Source organism: Elaeis guineensis, chromosome 13, assembly GCF_000442705.2.
Source record: "Elaeis guineensis isolate ETL-2024a chromosome 13, EG11, whole genome shotgun sequence".
Lineage (NCBI taxonomy): Eukaryota > Viridiplantae > Streptophyta > Magnoliopsida > Arecales > Arecaceae > Elaeis > Elaeis guineensis.
Window position 1 is genome coordinate 32,085,182 of NC_026005.2, and position 22,584 is coordinate 32,107,765.

Sequence of the window (22,584 nt, forward strand, 5' to 3'; positions counted from 1 at the left end):
TTCTCCAATTCCAAGAAATCGATGTCAAAATTTTTTTGAGCTCAATTTTCATCATCTCTCTTGGACCTAAAAGCTCAAGATTATCATTCTCACAACTTGTCATTGAGCAAAATTTCTTCTCCCAAAATTTTAAATTTTTTCAGAATTTATTCATATTTTTTTTGAAATTTTGTGATTCATGAGTCGACCCCCTAGGGTCGACCCAATGGCATACTTGAAATTCTTTGCCAACTTTCCACGGGTTCTTTTCTTTTTAACTTAAAGCCCGTTCATGAGCCGACCCCTTCTTCTTCTTCATCTTCCTCCCTCCAAGACTCTTCGTCCTCATCTTCGTTCTCTCGAAAACCAAGGATTTAGCCCAAAGATCATTCTCCCTTCACATCTCCACCTCAAATCACCCCTTGGGAAAGGAGCTTCTCGCATCTTTCTCTCTTGATTGAAGCGGTTGGAGTGTGCCCTAGCTTCCACCATTCTTCTCAAAATCATCATTTCTCTCTGCCAAAATCTCTTTCCATCCTCTAGTAACCTTCCTTCTCCTCACCCATTTGATCTTCCGAGTCTCCCTGCCTGCTCTTGTGGTGAGAATGGCCCCAAAGATGAAACTCCCTCAAAGAAGAAAATCAGTCCATGCACTGGAAGAAGGCGTCCGCAGAAAAAGGCAAGCTTCTCAGACCTCCTCTGCTCCCATTCCAGCTTCAGCGTCTGCACCAGGTCCCTCTCAATCTCCCCTTAGCCCAGCAAAATCTCTCTCTCTGACAGAAAGGTAGAAACCGGCAAGAATGTGGACTTCAATTTTTTTTTGAAAAAGAGGGTTTCTCCTTTGGATCAAAGATCAAAAATCAAGGTTGGGGATTTTACTGTTCTCTCAAGGAAGTTACATATGTAGACTTGGTTAGAGAGTTTTATCTAAATCTGTACTATGGCAATGGAACAGTAACTTCTACTGTTAAGGGAATTGATATCTGCTTAGATCCTATTATTTTGGGAGAGATTCTACATTTGCCCTGTGAGGGATATTCATACATGGAACTCCCAGTGAAGGAAGAGGGGATCAATGTAATTTTAGGAGAAACTTACTCGGGAAGTCTAAATAAATTAGAAGCCAAAATCTTGTCAATTGAAATGAGAATTCTACATCAATTAGTGACAAAGCTTTTCTTTCCAAGAAGTGGTAGACATGACCTCCTTTCTGGCAGAGACATATGTATAATGTTTCATGTGATCACTCAAACCCCCTTAAACCTCCCTGCTTTAATGATTGAGGCCATGAGAGAAACACTGAATAGATCCAAGGCACATCTGCCTTTTAGTATGGCCCTCACACTGGTTTTTAGGAGGTTTGGAGTCAGTTTTGAGGGGGAGGCATCTGCTAAGCTTTCTCACGCTGACACCATCAACCAACACACTCTGCACCGCATGGGATTCACTAAGATTGATGGTAGTTGGATCAAGGGTACAGAAGAAAGAGCTGAGGAGAGAGCTGAGGATAGAGTTGAGGACAGAGCTGAGGAAGAAGGTCTCCTCATCACCTCTTCATGACTTCAGGGCAGCATCTCCAGATATCCAGTTTGTTTCAGATCCAGAGGCTAGCCCTTCAGAGTCCACCAGGAGGTACACACCAGTTCAGCAGCCAGACAGCAGAGCATCTCCCTCAGAGTTTAGATTGGCTGATGATCAGATTGAGCTGATTTCTCAACATGTGGCTTCCTTGCTTTCTCGTCAGTGGAGCACTTCAGCTTTTGCACCAGGATCTACATCATTAGATGCATCTGATCAGACCTTGATCCCCCATATCTCCACTGTATTTCAGATGATCTCAGATCAGTCAGTTCAGATTCAGCAGCTCGAGGATTACATTTTGAGACTGATTGAGAGAGTGCTTGACTTGCAGGGGCAAGTCTTAGCTTTGGCCCATCCTCAGCCACAGGAGTGCACTATTGAGGTCATAGACCTAACTGCAGAGGCTGGCAGACTCAGAGGTGTTTTGGAGGGTGGTTTTGATTTCTTGAGGAGAGAGATCAGAGGCTCTAGTGAGCATGCTTCTACACAGTTCACTGCACTGCTTCAGTCTGTTTCGAGAGCTCTGAACGTTCTTGATTCCATCAGGCTCTCTCTTGCAGTCCAGTCTTTGACCTCTGAACGTTCTCAGCCTTCAAAATCATCTCGCCCACCTACTCGTGCCAGCACCTCCACTCATGGCAGAGGCAGACGGGGTAGAGGACGAGCTCTTGGTCGTGATCCATCATCTCCCCACCCCATCTCTGATACATCTGATTCTGATCCATAGAATCATGTGTTCTACTAGATCCTTGTTGTTAGTCATGTCTGTTGTTCTTTCTAGGATCTGTCTTTTGGGCCATGTAATGATGTTAACTAGTTGACTTTTATATTATGGAATATGTATTGAAACAACTATGGTATCAATCATCTTTTAATTATATATCTACTCTTTGTAATGGTATCCATCATCTTTTGATTATATATCTTCTCTTTGTTGCTAATTCATATCTATGGTACTCAATGGCATATTTTGTTTAATGATTGCTATATTCAGGGGGAGCAAACATTAATGATTAGCACAAGAAGTTTGAAGAAACACTAAAGAGAAAATGTATTCAAAAAAAAAGAGGGAGAGTTAACAATGTTTGATGATGTCAAAAAGGGGGAGAAATTAATGAAAAATATCAAAAGCAAGATTATTAAATGACTTAAAAATACAATGAGTGAATTGCTAAGCAAAAGTATCAAAAGAGAGATAAATACAAAATTTAATAATAAAATGAGTGAATTGGGAGAAATTAACAAGATTGCTAACAAAATGAATGAATTGCTAAGAAAGCAAATGAGCAACCTTTAAAATTAGATATGCTCTGATACATCTTAAAAATTTGACATGCTCTGACATGCTTTAAAATTAATTCTTAGACATGCATTGATACACTTAATTGTTAAGCATGCTCTGATACTAAAATTAAATAATCAAATGAGAATGAGTGAATTTTCAAGATGCTAAAAAATTTGAAAAATAAGCAAATGAGCAAATGAGATATTTTCAAATATGCAATTTTCAAATCCTAATATAAATTTTGCTTTGCTCTGATAACAAAAATAAATTTTCTACTCTGATACCAAAATCACATAATCAAATGAGCAAATTTTCAAATCATTAAGCAATAAGCAAATTAACTATGCAAATGGGCACATGTATTACATGCCAAAAGAATCAATCTTCTTTTCAAGCAAATGCACTTATAAGTTGGTTGTAAATTTCCTATTTATCTTCAAACTACCTATAATGCATTTCATTCCTTTGAAATTAATGATCATTGATTCATATATGAATGCTTTTGTTCAAGTATTTTGTCATCATCAAAAAGGGGAAGATTGTTGCTCCTTAGATTGATTTTGATGATTACAAAGCAGTTGAAGGGGTACCAATGATTTTCACTTGAAAAAGACTTATTGCTCTTCAGGGGCAAAATTATAATTTTATCAAAATCCTGATTTGATAGTATCAAATGATAGAACAAAAGATTTGTGATCCAATGGTGAAAATTTTATTGATTTTGGACTTGTATTTTGAAAGATATGTATGATTGAAAATCATGAGTCGACCCATGAGTCGACTCATAGCACATGAGATGACTGGCATGCTGAATCATGAGTCGACCCCCAAGGCATGAGTCGACCCATGAGTCGACCCCTGCTGTTTTTAGGCCAAAAATCACAGAACCTTGTCTTCTGGTTGTTTTCTGATATTTTTCCACAGAGGTCGACCCATGAGTCGACCCCCAGGCATGAGTCGACCCATGAGTCGACCCCTGTGACAGAATTTTTCCGCAATGGCTAGTTTTTAACCCGTTTTAAGTGCTTTTAATGCTCATTTAATGTGGTCTAACGGCTCTATTTCAGCCTAGAATATTTTTCACTATTTCTTGAAGCTATAAAAGGGACAAAAAGGTGGGAATCAACAAGAAGAAAAGAAAGAGAATTCAATTAGAGAGATTTTGAAAAAGGGATTTCAAGCAAACTTTTCAGCCCTAAGCAAGAGCTCATTCAAAGCTTTCAAGAAGCCTTTAATCCAAGCTCACCAACTCCTCAAGTGCACATTCAAGTCTCCAACCACCTTGAGAAAATTCAAAAAGGGTCTTCTTCTCTTGAGTGAAGTGTATTTAAAGTTATATTCTCTCATTGAAGGAGCTTTCTTTATACTTATTTGTGCTATAAATTGTTATACTCAGTTTGAGTGATTGGTTTTGTTTTGGAGGGGTTCCAAAATAAGGGAAGGTTGATTCGAACCTAGAATCGGAGTGTATTGGGTTGGCTTGTACCCGAAAAATAAGTGGTCTAGCTTGGGATAGCTAGAGTCGGAGTTTCTGACGTTTGTATTCGGGTTGAATATAAGATTAGTGGATTGAAATTCCCAAGTAGGAGCTTGGGGAGTGGACGTAGGTGCAAGGTTGGCACCGAACCACTATAAATCCTTTTGTTTGGTGTGTGTCTAATTGCTCTTCTTTATCTCTTCATTATTCTCTTGCATTCTTGCTCTTGCTATTAGCTTTGAATTAATTCTACTCACTCTATCTATTAAGCTTTGTCAAATATTTCTCACAAGTCATAAGTTAAGCTTAAAATTGTTAGAAACCCAATTCACCCCCCCTCTTGGGTTGCATAGCTGGGCAACACCTGGGAGGAGAGGCTTGAGCTGAAATCTGAGCCACCCTCTTTCTTCTTTCTTCTACCTCTGGTGGCCTCGCAGATTTTCTTCTTTAGGGCAGCCATATCTTGGACCCATTTTGTACAGTGAGGGCCAAAAAATTGATCAAGAGAGGAAAGAAGGGTGAAAAAATAATGGGGATGAAGAGAAATGAGGGATTTAGAGATGGATGGTGATATGATCACAATGTTGTCGTTAGGACACCGTGATTATCAATCTAATTTTAATTTCAATAAAAATTAAAAATATATAGAAAGTAGTGAGTCAGATTGAATTCACAGAGAAGGCAAGATTTTGATTTGAAATCTTTGATTTTGCAAAAAAAAAAAATTTGAAGAAAGCAATTTAAGTCAGAAAACAAAAACTAAAAGTATAAAAAATAAATTGGATACTAAGATCTACTATTTAGATCCTAGCTTCTACTTGTAATAAAAATAAATAACAAAATTTAAAGTGCATAAAATAAATTGATACTAAGATCTACTAATTAGATCCTAGCATCTAATTATAAAAAATAAAAGATAGAAATTTAAAATATAAGAAAATAAATTTTATATTAATTAAAATTAAAATTAAAATTTAAGTATAAAAAATTTAAAAAAAATAATAAAATAAAATAAAAATAAAATAGTAACAAAGATCTGAAATTAATTAGTTCAGTCTCATCGAAAAGATGGTTGATGATCTCTCTTTTTTCCTTCATACTCTGTAGAGCGAACCAGCTTTTCTTCTTTTTCTTCTTGGGTCTCTAAACTTATCTATTTTTTTTTTAATTTTTTTTGACTTTCTATTGAATTTTTCTTCTCCCTACTCTTATTTTCGAATCTCCTATTTATAGATGAATTTTTTACCTTTTTTGATAGCAAAAGGAGTCCTAAAACCCTTAAAAATCATATAATACACGTAATATAAATTTCTGACCGTCAGATCTCACGTGGACCACCCAGATTGCTCCAAAAAACCATGTTTAAGTCCTTATCAGGGTCGAAGATGATGTTGACCATTTGATCTCATGTCGGATTGAATCTGAGCCATTGATCTGTGCTCAGTTATTCCTTAACACAATCAGGATGAACAACAATCATTGGATCGAATTTCGACCGTCGGATCACATCCAGAAATCCTTCTTTCAATCGATAATGAATGTGGACTGTGAAACATTTTTTGTGGACTACACCATTAACTCTGTGGATCGAGCGGTCGGTCCACCGTGCATCGAAAGCTATAAATTTTATTTTTTAAGATATTTTCACTTGATTTTCACTCTAATTTTTTCTGAAAAATTAGAAAAAATATGCATTAAATTTTTTAATTTTTTTATTATTTTGGTGCTTAAATTTTTAATTAGATCAACTTCTATATTTCATAAATATGCTCTAATTTTATATTTTTTTAAAATTATTTATTCTTACAAGAAAATCTAATTTATTCATGAAATTAAGTTTTTTTAGAAGATGTTAACACCATAAAATATCAAAAATACCTTCAATAAATACAAAAATATGCCACTTATCACACCCTTCAACTTGAACTTTGCTTATCTTCGCATAAAGAAAGAATTTAAAATTAAGTATCATTTAACTTAAAGTTTCAAATTTTATCAAATAATTTTTAAAAGGACCACTGATATTCAGTAGAGCGTGAGTGAGGTATATCATTGGAGTATTAATACTAATCAATATGAGAGTTAAACTAAGAATACTAAATCTTTTCTGAATATTTTTTAAATTATCCCTATCTTTATCTCCAAATCATTAACTTTCATATGGACAAGTATATTGTTACTTCCATTCTTCATTTATTGATTGATTTTTTTTTTAACATTGTACTGCTATTGAATGTCTTAACTTCTTAAACTTTCTGTTTAACCCATGTAGTAAGTTTTCAGCCTATGACTTTCAAACCAAATGGCTTTAGGGTACTAGGTATAGAATATCCCTCGGACCTACTTGCTCGAATCAAATAGGCTACGAGTTAAAACTAGCTTTACAACAAAACTTCTTTGCTCTTCATACTTTTTGATGCAAAACTTAATGCTTTCTTAGGCAAAGAGGCCCGATTACTCAGTATGAAGTACTTGAAATTTTTTTTTTAAATATATGAAGAAATATATAGTTACTTTACATAAGTCCATAGGAAGTAAACTTTTTTTTGATACTAGTAGAAAAAATAAAAGAATTGCTAAAAAATTTTTTTATGTTATAAACTTAACTCTTTATTAGATTTTCTTAATACTTAATCCCCCGATATCTCACAAACTCTCTGGTCTGTACATCAATTTTCTTTTAAAAATGCTTGGTTTAACTCGATTCTTTTAAGTGTAATCAGGTGCTTAAATATTAAATACTAACTTACTTGAAGATTTTAGAAATTTAAAAAATTTTATTATTCTCTCCCCCAACTTAATCGATATTGTCCTCAATGAAGTAAGAAAAATAAAGGGTGCATACAAAAAAGAAGAAAAAAAAGATGTCACCTAATCCAGAAGTCTTTTCAAAATTAGTTCTCCCCCCAACTTAGCCAATATTATCTTTAAATTTCTACAAAAGATACTAAGCAAGACTCGATTAACCTAAAAAAATATAAAAGATAGCAAAAAATAAAAGGTGAAACTGGGTTGCCTCTCAGAAAGCATTAAGTTTACCATCGTCAGCCAGACCATGCCAATTTTTTTACCTACCCCGTGTCAAATATGGGATTAACAAATTTCAATGATTTTGGATTGCCAATCTTAGAAAGGTGGTCTACAATAAATTTTAGTATTTTATTTCTAATCTTCAAAAAGTAGTTCATATCTCCATTTTTTGTTATTTTTATTTTTTCAATATTAAGAATATAATTGACAAACCCATTCATAGACCCTTTTTTGTTGAAATTTTTTTCTATTTGTTCTTCTAAAATGCTTATGAATTAAGTTTTTGGGTTAGGAGTTGAGTTCGATGCAATATGTACTGGAAGGATATCATTTGATTCTAAACATATGTATTCAGGTGTGATCAAAGATGACTTCAGTTCTGGAGGGGATGATGATTCTAGAGAAAAAGAACTGATTTTTAAGGTTGAGAAAAATGGGACTCTTGGTGAATATATCTCAGATAACTCATCCTCTCTCTTCTCTTTATCACTTAGATCAGTATCAATATTGGGCTCATGTTCTTCTATTGGATTAGTCTCAGTACTAATCTCCTCTTTTAAATTCTCTTTTTGGCTAGCATTAGCACTAGCCTCTTTCACCTGGTCTTGGTATGGGTCCTTAAGAATCCTATTACTTCTAAGCTCAGAGATTATTTCATCATTTTCAAATTGAAGATTCTTAGGTAGGACATTAGATTGATGACTAGATCCAGATGGTTGATGGATGTGTGGGTCATTTTTGAAATTCGATAATTGATCTAGTTCTCTCCTCATGGTAGACTCAGCTAATTGACCTATTTGTACTTCTAACCTGATGAGAAATTACTGTTGGATCATAATCATTTGTTGAAGTTGGCTAAACCTATCCTCGAGTAGATTAGTCTGTTAAGGAGGTGAGTATGGCGGCTGATTGTAATAGGATGGTTGAGTAGGCCGACCTCTATTATAAGCATAATTCTATCATTGGGGCCTATTTTGAAAGTTTTACATAGAAAAAATTTGGATCTGAGCCTAAATCTGTTGGGGTCTCCAAAAAAAATTAGGATGGTTCCTCCAATCTTGGTTACATGTATTTAAGAATGGATCATTAACAAGATTGGAGTAATCTTAAGTAGCTTAAACTTGTTCTTGGATGAAAGGTGAAAATTGTGTAGTCGTGGGACATTCACTTACATGATGTGTTGGGCTAGCACAGATAGAACAGATCTCCTGATAATTAAGAGGTAGTGAGTATTGCGCAGGAGATTGTTGACCTAGGACTAAAAATTTATCTATAAGAAGATCGATTTTATCTAATTTTTGGACTATTAGGTTCAAATCGATCTTAAAACTAGAGTCTGAATGTTTAATCCCATAGAATGATGAAAACATCAATGGATTATAGATGGAAGAAATAAAATATTCTTTCATCTACCTAAGTGGTTCTCAAAATTTCTAGCTATTTGATTATTAGGTTTAACATGGATCAGCTGTTCAATTTCAGAATTAGGTTCAACTAGGTCAGAATAAAAAAATTATACCATGCATATATCAATGCAAATCCTAATGTGTGATTGAGTTTTTTTTTTTTTTTTTAAAAAGAGAAAGAAAAGAGAAGAGAAAGAAGGAGAGAAGTTCTAAAGGTGAGTCCTTAAGAAAGCCCTAGACCTAAGGACGAAAGATGAGAAGAATTAGTTATGGTTGAGTGTTTGTTAATTGCAATCAAGTTAGTAAACAATTAAACCTAGATACCTATAGGTTTCTTAGACCTAACAGTTTGATGTAGAGTGGCTTAGCCTAAATGCAAATTGAGTTTATTCTCACTTCCTTCAACTAGCCAAGTAAGAGGTGGGGTCGTGGGGTCCTCCTATTGCTTTCCTTAGACACCAGTTGGATTGGCCAGGTAAGCTTATGGAACCAATTAAATAACCACGAGTCCACTTAGGCTAAGCCTTTGTAATCTCTTGCCTTAGACACCAGTTTTAAGTGTGAGTCCAAACTTACTTTGTATTTGACTTCACCACAATACTCAAACTGAACTCAATTGATCTTAGGGGTCAATGTCTACTAAATTTTAATTAGGCTAGGGTTAATGTAGGATGCTGGTTGGTTGTTTTTGAGCTAAGGAAGGATGATAAAATCTTTACCTTATCTTGTTAATTGGGTGTTGCCCTTAAGTTGATTAGAGATGAATATGCACAACCAATTTCAAACAAAGAATTCTATGCAACTAAATTAGATGCATGAAATTAATCAAACTTGAAAGCTTACCTTATCTCTAGTAATCACCAAAAATAAATCTAAGATGATAAATGCTTCTAAACAATTAAGTTTCTACTCTTGTCATGCAATTTTTATTAGATTTAGATGGGTAAATTTTAGGTTAATTTGAAAAAAATAGCAATTAATACTAAAAAAATAGTTAGGATTAGGATTAGGATTGATCTCACCAGGTAAAATTGGAAGCTTTCTATCTTTTTTTTGAATTTTTTTTCTGCAAAAAGATAAAAAAAATTAAAAAAGTTAGTAAGTTATATTTATAAAAAAATCAAAAAAATCAAATATTAAAATTAGAGCTTTTTCTAACAACAGCGCCAAAAATTGATATGATTGCGATGTTATCGTTAGGACACCATGATTATCAATCTAATTTTGATTTCAACAAAAATTAAAAATAGGTAGAAAGTAGTGAGTTGGGTCAAATCCATGGAGAAGACATAATTTTTATTTGAAATCTTTGATTTTATAAAAAAAAATAAAATTTTAAAGAAAGTAATTTAAGCCAAAAAATAGAAATTAAAAATATAAAAAATAAATCAGATACTAAGATCTGCTATTTAGATCTTAGCTTCTACTTGTAATAAAAATAAATGATAAAAATTTAAAGTGTATAAAATAAATTGATACTAAGATCTACTAATTAGATCCTAGCATCTAATTGCGAAAGATAAAAGATAGAAATTTAAAGTGTAAAAAAATAAATTTTATATTAATTAAAATTAAAATTCAAGTACAAGAATTTAAAAAAATAATAAAATAAAATAAAAATAAAATTATAAAAAAGATCTGAAGTTGATCAGCCTAGTCTTATCGGAAAGATGGTTGATGTTCTCTTCTTCTTCTTTCGTCCTCCACAGAGCGAACCGACTTTTCTTCTTCTTCTCCTTGGGTCCCTAAACTTATCTAATTTTTTTTTTTAATTTTTCCTTGACTTTCTACTAAATTTTTTTTCTCCCCACTCTTATTCTTGGACTCCCTATTTATAGGTGAACTTTTCACCTTGTTCTCGTAGCAAAAGGAGTCCTAAAACCCATAAAAATCGTATAATACCCGTAACATAAATTTCTGACCGTCGGATCTCACTTGGACTGCCCAGATCACTCCAAAAAATCATGTTTAAGTCCTTATCAAGGTTAGAGATGATGCTGACTATTCGATCTCATGTCGGATTGAATCTGAGCTATTGATTAGCACTCAATTATTCTTTAACACAGTCGGGATGAACAGCAGCAGTTGGATCGAGCGATGGATCGAATTTCGGCCATCGGATCATGCTCAGAAAACTTTCTTTCAATCATTAACGAATGTAGACCATGAAACATTTCCTATGGATTGCGCCATCGACTGTGTGGATCGAGCGGTCGGCCACCGTGCATCGAAGGCTATAAATTTTATTTTTTTAGATATTTTTATTTGATTTTCACTCCAATTTTTGCTTGAAAAATTAAAAAAAATATGCATTAAATTCTACAAAAATTCTTCATTATTTTGGTGTTTAAATTTTTAATTAAATCAATATCCATTTTTCATAAATATGCTCTAATTTTATTTTTTTTAAATTATTTATTTTTATAAAAAAATCTAATTTATTCATGAAATTAGGTTTTTTAGAAGATGTTAGCACCATAAAATATCAAAAATATCTTTAATAAATACAAAAATATGTCACTTATCAGATGGTCTATGTTTAAGATTTTTGAAAGGAGGATTTTAAGGGTTCGGTTAAGATCAAGAAAGAATGGGTTTTGATCATGGATAGACCAAGAGAAAGTGTCTACCCAAGTTTTTATGATAGATTCTAGAGATTTTTGGGCCGATTGAAGGTTGAATTTAGAGATTTATGACTGATGGAAAGCTTGGAGAGAGATTTTAATTTGGGACGAAGATGGAGGAAGATAAACAGTAGATGAGCCAACTCCTTTGGGATTTTAAGGAAAAGTTAAACAGATCGACCCTCAGTCGAACCTGTTTACTCGGCAATTGGGACATCCCATGGGTTGTCCCATTCAGGGTTGGTTCAGGCGATGCAGAAAAAATTCAAAAATAAAAAAAAAATCAAAGGAAAAAAATTAGAAAAGACTTGAATCGACTTAAGATGATCTCGTAGAGCTCAGATAAATTTTGGTATGATTTTTCAATGAAAAATTTCAACAGAGAAATCTGAGATCATATCTGAATAATTCTGATGATTTTTAATTGGCTTGAAAAAGATCTCAAACAAAAAGTAGATGCCATCTAAATTTAAGATAATGAAGTAAAGAAATTTTGAAAGGATTTTGAGAGAAGAACCATGACAAGAGATCAAGCAAAAGGATCTAAGATGCCTAATTTTTTTTCTAATTTTATAAAATCTATCTTCATTTAATGCTTTAGTGAATATGTTAACTAATTATTTCTCAGTATTTATATATTCAAGTATTACATCATTATTTTGAATATGTTTCCTTATAAAGTGATATCTAATCTTAATATATTTTGACCTAGAATGTTGGATTAGGTTCTTAGTCAAATTAATGGCACTAGTATTGTCATATCTTATAAGAATGTCTTTAAGTTCAATCTCAAAATCTATGAGCTGTTGCTTAATCTATAAGATTTGAGCACAGCAACTTTCGGCTGTAATGTACTCGACCTCAGCCGTAGATAATGCTATCGAATTTTGTTTCTTCCTAAACCAAGAGATTAAGTTGACTCTTAAAAATTGACAAGTTCTACTAGTGCTTTTTCTGTCTAATCTACATCCAGTAAAATCAGCATCTGAGTAATCTATTAAATCTATAGAAGATTGCTTAAAAAATCAGAGTCTCAGGTTTTGTGTTCCTTTTAGGTATTTGAATATTTTTTTAGTAGTATTCAAGTGTGATTCCTTAGGGTTAGACTGAAATCTAGCACACATGCATACGTTAAATATTATATCAGATCTACTGACAGTAAGATATAACAAAAAACCTATCATGCCTCTATAAAGCTTTAAATCAATAGACTTACCATGTTCATCCTTATCTAATTATAGAAAGGGGTCATAGGAGTACTTACACTCTTGGAGTTCTCCATCCCAATTTTTTAATAATTCTCTTATGTACTTGCATTGGGTGATGGAGATCCCTTCATTTGCTTGATCTGGAGTCTAAAGAAGAAAGTGAGTTCTCCCATCATGCTCATCTAAACTCTTTCTGCATAAGCTTAGTAAATTCTTGACATAAAGTTTTATTAGTAGATCCAAAAATAATATCATCAACATATATTTATACAACTAGTATCTCTTCATCTTTTCTTTCTATAAAAGAGTTGTATCTACTTTTTTTCTTAAAAAATTATTTTCTAATAAAAACTTAATCTTTTATACGAAGCCCTAGGGGCTTGTTTCAAACTATACAAAGCTTTATTTAATTTAAATATATGGTTTGGATATTTATGATTTTCAAAGCCAGGGGTTTACTCTACATATACCTCTTCAGCAACATAACTATTTAGAAAGACACTTTTAAGATCCATTTGAAATAGTTTAAAATTCATGAAACATGCATAAGCAAGCAACGTTCTTGTAGCTTCTACTCTAGCAACAAGTACAAATGTCTCATCAAAATTAATTCTTTTTTGTTGGTTATATCCTTTAGCAACTAGTATTGCCTTATTTCTAATTACATTACCATCTTCATCAAGTTTATTCCTACATACCTATTTTGTTCCAATTATTGGATGGTTTTTAGGTCTAGCAACAAGAGTCTAAATATTATTTCTTTCAAACTGGTTTAACTCTTCTTACATAGCATTAATCCAGTTATGATCTTATTCAGCTTCTTCTATTATCTTAGGTTCTAAGTGAGAAACAAAGGCTACATAATTACATACATCTCTAAGAGAAAATCGAGTTCTTACCTCTTATACCGGATCACCAATGATTAATTTTTTGGGGTGATTATGGACATACCTCCATTTCTTTGGAAGATCACTTGTATCTTGAGGTTGTTCTTGAATATTTTGATCATTGATGCTCTCATCCTCATATTTTTCTTCTAGCTGATCTTTATTTTGCTCATTTGAGTCTTTGATGGTGAGCTTTTTCATTCCTTCTTCTATGATACCTGCATCATCAGCACCCTCTCTCTTCTTTGATGGAAGATCATTAGCCTCATAAAAAACTATATGGATTGACTCTTCCACTACTAGAGTTTTTTTATTGAAAATTCTAAAAACTTTACTAGAAGTGGAATAGCCAAGGAAGATAGTTTCATCAAATTTAGCATCAAATTTTTCTAAGCTATCTTTACCATTATTTGAAATAAAGTAATGGCAATCAAAAATATGAAAATACCCTATGTTAAGTTTTTTACATTTTTATAATTTATAAGATATTTTTTTAAAATTGATCTTATTAAATTATGATTTAAGATATAATATGCTGTGTTGATAGCTTCTGTCCAAAAATATTTTGGAAGATTGCTCTCACATAGTATGGTACGGGCTATTTTTTCAAGAGTTCTATTTTTTCTTTCTACTATCCCATTTTATTGGAGTGTCTTTGGTACAGAAAAATTATGATCTATGCCTTTTCATCATAAAATTTTTCAAAATTCTTGTTTTCAAATTAGGTACCGTAGTCACTACGAATTGAAATAATTGGTAAATCTTTTTCATTTGAGATTTTTTGGTAAAATTTAGAAAAAGCTGAAAATACTTCATCTTTAGATACTAAAAACAAGACCCAAGTAAAACATGAGAAATCATCGATAATCATAAAATCATATCTTTTACCTCCTAAGCTAGTTGTCCTTGTAGGACCAAACAAATCCATATGTAAAAGTTCTAAAGATTTAGAAGTTGAAATTATGTTCTTAAGTTTAAAAAAAACTCTTGTTTGCTTACCTAATTGACATGCATCATAAATTTTATTTTTTTCAAAATTTATCTTTGACAAATCAAAAATCAAATCCTTTTTAATAATTTTAAATAGTGTGTGCATACTAATATGTGCAAGCCTACGGTGCCAAAGCCAACTAGTCTTATTGATTTTAGCATTCATGGCCACAAGATATTGCATGTTTTACATGAAAAGATTATCCAAATCTACCATGTAAATATTGCCATGCCTATGTCCAATAAACCTAATACTATTATCAAAAAGATTAGTTACAATACATATGGATGATTCAAAAACTACTTTATAATCTCTATCATATAATTGACTAATGCTTAATAGGTTATGTTTAAGACCATCTACAAGCAAAATATTTTCAATTTAAGTGGAGGGAGTGATACCAATATTACCTATGCCGATAATCTTTCCTTTGCCATTATCTCTAAAGGTGACCATCCCTCCATTCTTAGCCTCCAAAGTGATGAATTAAGACTCATCACCTGTCATGTATCTTGAGCACCCGCTATCAAGATACCACTTTCGTTTCATTGTTTGGGATGCAAGACACACCTACATATATAAAATCAAGTTTTAACTTTAGGTACCCAAGATAACTTGGATCCTTTGGAGTTAGTCACAATGATTCCTTTTGGAACCCATATTTTCTTAATATTTGTACTAACAAATTTGTTTGACAAGCATGGACAAGCTTTATATCCTACCTTGCCACATTTAAAACATGTAATGTTTGACAATTTGTTCATGGATGCATTTGCAAAGATATTTTTCAAAAATTTTTATTTTCTAAGAGTATTATAACCAAGGCCGGCTTTATCATACACTGCTCTTTGATTATCAATAATTATTTGAAGTTTATTTGAGCTTAGGATAAATCTATCAACTATTAATTTCAATTTGGTTACTTCTTTCTTTAGGTTTTGATTTTTCTTTACAAGAGTCTTGTTTATACTTGAAAAATTTTTTTTGATAGAGTTTGATATTTTATTTCTAATTTTTTATTTTTGTTAGAGATCTCTTCTTTTTCTTTAGATAAAGTTTGATTTTTTAATTTCAAATTTTTATTTTTTAATCCTAATTTTTTAAATCATCCAAAAGCTCATAAAATGCTTCTTGCAGTTCATCATAAGAAAATTTATTTTGAGTTTCAGTGATTACCTCATTTTCATGTGCCATAAGGTACAGGTTGATTTCTTCATAAGATTCATCATCTGAGATAGAGTCATCACTATCGCTCCACGTAGCCATCATTGCCCTTTTCTTCTTGAACTTCTTCGACCCTTTTTGAGTTGAGGACAGTCCGATCTTAACAAAGATGATTTTGTATATTCTCAAGGTATTGAGAATTTGAGACATACATCATTAGTGGTTCATTTCTAAATGCTCCTGATCGAAGGATCATCATGGAGGATAGTGATCAATCTATTTAAGATCGATGCATAGATCACCTCCCTTTAGGATAGATAAGTCTCGAGTTTGTGGTGTAGAGACACTAGGGTAAGAGTGTAGGTGATTGTTAGAGAATAACTTATACTGAGCATGATCAATACGAGAAATTACTTGGATGTTTACTCACTCGTCAGTGGTCTTCTCGATGCTGCAGTGATGTGACTAGTCTTTTGACCTGTGGTGTGTTGGCTATTCGCAGTGAGGCTACTTAGTTTGACTACACGTTCTCTTGATCTCTAGTCATTCAGATCCTTGCTGTGTATGTTGGCTATTGTAGGTTCAGGTTCACTGTTTGGGGTAGGATGCACCTAGATAGAATCTATCGATCTTGGTAGAAAAGAAGAAGTCCTATGTAATTCATAAGATTAAGTTCAAAAAATCTCTAACCAGAGTAAGTGTGAATACTGAAAAAGAGTTTTCATGAAATTCATAAATAAACTTGAGTCGAGCCAATCTAGCATATGACTGATGATAGAGTTTGACGAGTTCTCCATGACCTTCGTCCAGTCAGGACTCACGATAGAGGGATGTATCACACGATAACTGCACCTGGGGGTTCATCTTTTCTATTCTGCTGGATTGCTACTACATATTGCTAGACATCACTGGTAGATCATGAGAACTCATCAAGATCATTTTCAGATCAACAATCTTTGTTGAGATGAGTTGGAATTGTTTCAGCCCATCGAAAAGAATTTTGATGATACTGTGACGGAGATCACGATATGTCTCACTACTAGACAAAATAGAATCTGAGGGGTCACACACAAAAGGTACATGACCTGATCAATAGCTTGGATCTTTAAATTATCAGTTAGATTGATAGTTTGGATTTTAGAAACTACTAATTTGTAATCGTTACAGTTTTGGCAGCTGCTAATTATTAGTACAGGGACTTAATTGTAAATGTTGTAATTTTTTTGAGACTGATTAAATTATGAATTAAGTTTTAATTAATTTAAATCATATTTAATTTAATTAAATAAAATTTAATATTAATTGGGTTCAATTATCTAAATCAAATTTGGATTACAAGCTTGATTGGATCAGGCTTGACAGCCTTTTCGAATTTGACTCGATTTGGACTCGATTTGAACCCGATTGAGATCTAACTTGAACTAGTTGAATCATGACTCAGAGAGACCAGATTCCCTAAGACTCTCTCTCCAAGTTTTACATCAAGAAGGGTAGGGCACGTGTGAAAACATGCCCCCTTATTTTCTTGCATGCGTGAAGAGAAGAGGGGCACCAACTATTGGCACCCCATCCTTCTGGGATTCTCTCTCTTTAAGATATTTATCCAAATTTGATTTGAATAGATGCATTATCAAGAGAACATCCTTATCTGGTTTGAATGGGTGTGGAATAATTTTTGCGTGACAAAAATTTCATGAAGGAATGGGCATGCGCTAAAAATTGTTAGCATGAGAGATTTCATGCGTTTTCCTTTTGGTGCAAAATTTTTTCCTTCCTTTTTTCCATGCCATTCATTCCTATTTGGATAAGATTTGATCTTATCTCCTTTGGGGCATGAGGGATAGGTGGCATGAAATTGGTTTTGTGCAACAAAACTCAATGTGAAGAGAGGGCGTGCGTGAGATATGAAGAGTTGTCTTCTTTCTTACATAAAAAACTTCATCCCAATGCCTCCTTCTTCCTTCTCCCCATCATCCAATGCCCTGATCTGATGGTGATCAGATCTAAGAAGAGAAAAAAGAGAGAAGAAGAGAAGAAGTAGGATTTTTCTTCTCTTCATGGTGATCTGGTTCAGATCCCATCAGATCTACACGAAAGAGTTCACGTAGCGATCTTCTTCTTCAAGGTCTGGAAGAAGAGATCTAGATCCAAGGATGAGAAGCGAGATCTGCAAGATACTAGCACATCGATGATTTTAATGTTCTGATTAGATATCTCTGTGTGAATACCAGCAAAGACTGGGTACGTGCATGGCTACGATTAGAACCCGGGACATCCGCAGGATCCGAGGCATGGAGATCTGATCTCCTATTTATTTTACTAACTGATTGTTTTTCTTTTTTAGATTTCAGATCATGGTTGAATATTCATATCAAGATCCTAACTATAATTTTTAGATTAGATATGATATATGGATTAATTAAAATATTTTAATTAATTTACTTCCACTGTTTAGATGCTTATAAAATTTTTGAACTTCACGTACGAAACTATAGCGATTTTCTAACAGTGGTATCAGAGCATAGGTTCTGATACGAATATGAAAACCCCTCAAAACTGAAATCTAATTTATAAAAATTAGATCTGAAGGTTAGTTTGATGATCTACATGTTCTAAAATAAGGTTGCCCTGACATAATCCTGTTTTGCTGAATGGTTGTCCTAAAATGATGTAGAACATCGATTAAGGTTAAATCTGATTTTTCTACATGCTGTAATATTATTATAGATTTATTTTAGATTTGAAGTCATTTCAGATCTGAAATAAGTCATGAATTATTCATATCTAAAATTGATTTTAGATCTAAAAATATTAATTAGGGTTTAATTTGGATCTAGTATGATGTTGGAAAATATGTTCCAAAAGTCAATCGTCAATCTATTGATGGTTGAGCAACCTTATATTGCAATTGATTTATTAATAAATAAAATATATTTTTGATATTTTCATCATAAGTTTTCATCTTCTAATAAACTCCGTTGTTATGATAAAATTCTTAAGACTATTTAGGTTCGATAAAGAGAGAATTTATCGATTAGTTCTTAAAACTGTTCATGACCAAATGATAGGCTGTTAATAAGGACGACAGCCTTTATCGAGTATAGGTTGCTGTAGGCCATATGGGTTGGTTGCCTTCTTAACCAAAGAGTATGGAGACACTGGTATGACATACAGGTAAAATTTAAGGATATGTTGTCATTGAACGTGATCAACTCCAGAGCATTTTGCTGTCGAGAATGTCTCTGACGGGATATAGGTATAAATATCCCTTAGACTTGAGATCGCCTCAGTGACTTGCAAGCAACTCACTATGCTTTGGTACTGGACTAACTGAATTTTTAATTTAGTGACGAAAGGCTTATAGGCACAGTCAAGTACTTGTGAAGTCAGAGTGTGATCGAGATGGGATTGACCATCCAAGAGTTGGAGAAGAATGAGTCGCTGTATTTCAATTTAGCAAAACCTTGACCAGGGTAATCCATCAGATGGATTTGATATTTTGAAATACAATGTGGACAACCTGATCGGAGTTGACAGTTGAACTCTGAGGTGTCCTATGAGCATTTTGGTCAAGGGGATAAATTATATGGAAACTATATCCGCATGGATTCTAAGGATGTTGTTTTACACATTCGACCTATCTGATCGTCGGGTACCATTGCTAGATGGTCACTTCGATTGGTACAAAAATTTATTTCTATGCTACCGGCTTAGGTTCGGACCTATGAGGTCACACAAATTAGACCTCATAGATAGAAATTATTCATCCTCGGGATTGAACCTGAACCTCATGTGTAGTGTTAGCTAGACATAGTCAACTCTTCAATCCTGTTTGACCCATAACTCAATTCTCAATCAAGTTAGCTTATATGTTCAATCAAATTGAGTACTTCCAGATTGGATATATAAACATAGGTCAATTCCTTCCTACTTTGTCTGACTTATGTACGTGACTTCATAGGTTCAAACACTAAGTTGGTAGCATAGGAACCAATTTCTGCACTAATCGAGATACCATCTAGCATTGATTCTCGACGTTCAGATAGGTCGAATTATCGCAAAAGAATATTCCAGAATCCATACTCATGGTTACCGCATAATTCATCCTTTTGATCTTGGATGCTTTAGGATGGTCTCAGGTTAACTGTCAACCGAGATTGCTTCATCCACATTGTATTTCAACTTTTCAAATCTATCTCATAGATTATCCTGGCCAAGGCTTTACTAAATTGAAATACAGTGATACATCAACTCCAATAATCTGGTGGGGTTAATCCTATCTTGATCTACCTACAGACTTCATAAGTACCTGACTGTACCTAATGGCCTTCCATCATTGCATTAAAAATTCAGGTAGTTTGGCATCAAAGCACAGTGAGTTGCATGCAAGTCACTATGGTGATCTCAGGTCTGAAGGACATTTATACACATGTGTTTCACGAGTAGCTCTTGACAGCAGAATGCTCAGCAGGTGAGTCACTTATTCAGTGATGATGTACCCTTACATCTTACCTATATGCCATACCAGTGTTACCACACTCCTTGGTTAAGAGGACAACCAACCCATATGGCACACAACGACCTTCACTCAATAAACGTCATCATCCCGTAATGACGTATCATTTGGTCACGAACTTGTTTAAGAACTATACGATAAATCTTCTCTTTATCATACACTAGCATAGTTCTAGGGACTTCATCATAGTGCAAGAGTTCAAAAAAGATGTCACTTTGTGATGAAAAATATCAGAATAACTATTATTCAATAATCAATAATTTATATACAAGGATGAACTCAATCGTCACACAGTGAAAAAGATTTTAGGATATAATTTCTAATAGTTATTACATGCCAAGGGTCATTAGAAATATTATTTCTATATCTTTGTTATAAAAACAAGGTTATGAAATAAGGCTAATGAAAAATGGATGCTTTATTTTCTTTTCTAATGAATATTATGATAGTAGTTATATTGATAATAATCTTTTAATTCGTACACTCCATAAAAATATTTTTCATATTGAGAGAAATATGAAAAGAAAGATAGCAGATGTGAATGTCGCATATCTCTGGCATTGTCGCCTAGGTCATATTAGTGAGTCAAAGATTAACAAGTTATACAAAGAAGAATTTTTTGACCCATATGATTATGAATTATTGGAAACTTATAAATCTTATCTCATGGGTAAGATGACTAAGACTCCATTTTCTGAATATGAAGAGAGGATGAATGAGTTGTCAGTTCTAATACATACAGATGTATGTGAACCAATAACAACTCAGGCCAGAGGAGGATACTCCTATTTTATCACTTTTATGGAAGATTTATCAAGGTTCAGATATGTGTATCTTATGAAACATAAATTCGAAGCTTTTGATAAGTTCAAAGAGTATTAATGTATGATCGAGAAATAAACTGAAAAAGATATCGAGGTTCTTCGATCTGATCAAGGAGGAGAATACTTATCCAGTAAATTTTTTAATCATCTTAAAAGTAAAGGTATTCTCTCTGAATGGATCCCTCCTTATACATCCTAGTTAAATGGTGTAGCAGAAAGGAGAAATCGCACTTTGATGGATATGGTGCAGTCCATAATGTGCTTCACTGATCTTCCAATATCTTTCTAGAGATAATGCCCTAGAGACTGCCACATACATATTAAATAGGGTGCCTTCAAAGTCTGTTGCAAGTACACCATATGAGATATGGAAGGGAAGGAAGCCTAATCTTAAACATCTTAAGATTTGGGGCTGTCCTGCTTATGTCAGAAATATTTTTGGATATAAGCTTAGTGCTGGATCAGATAAGTGTAGGTTTGTACGGTATCCTAAGAAAATTAATGGATACTACTTCTACTACCTACTGAACAAAAGGTGTTTGTTAGTAGGCATGCTACTTTCTTGAAAAATGAACTCATCCAAGAAGGAGGCAATGAGAGGAATATTAAACTCACTGAAGTTCATGATCTACAAATCGATCCAGAAATACCAGTGGTTGGACTACAAGAAGATCCTCAATCAGAAGTACCTAAAGATGAAGCACATCCGTAATACTCATCTCCTCTCCGAAGGTCAGATAGAGTGCATCATGCACCTTTGAGATTTGATGACAATATGATCAACATCATTCAGGATGATGATCCACTGACCTATTCGGAAGCTGTCATGAGTAAAGACTCAGACAGATGGCTGAAAGCCATGAAATCTGAGATGGACTCGATATATATCAACCAAGTGCGGACCTTGGTTGATGCTCCTAAAAGTGTGATCCCAATAGTGTGCAAGTGGATCTTCAAGAAGAAGATCAGAGCAGATGGCCAAGTAAAAACCTACAAAGCTAGGTTGGTGGTGAAAGATTTCAGTCAAAGCTAAAGAATTGACTATGATGAAACCTTCTTACCAGTGGCTATGCTCAAATCCATCCGAATTTTGCTTGCTATAGCAGCATACTATGACTATGAGATCTAACAGATGGATGTTAAGACCATTTTCCTCAATGATAATGTAGAGGAAGAGGTCTATGTGACTTAGTCAGAGGGATTTATCTCAAGTGGGAGGGCAAATCAAGTATGCAAGCTAATGAGATCCATCTATGGATTGAAGTAGGCTTTAAGGAGTTGGAACATCCGATTTGATATGACAGTCAAAGAGTTTGGTTTTATCAAAAATAAGGATGAATCATGTGTATTTAAAAAGATAAGTGGGAGTGCTGTTCTCTTCTTAGTTTTGTATATCGATGACATACTGCTCATTGAAAATGATATCCCAATAATGCAATCGGTCAAGACTTTGCTATCGAATAAGTTTTTCATGAAAGACTTGGGTGAAGCATCTTATATACTGGGTATAAAGATTTATAGAGATAGATCAAAAAGGATGTTAGGCTTATCCTAGTCACAGTACATATATCTTATGTTAAAGAGGTTTAATATGGAGGCTAGTAAGAGAGGT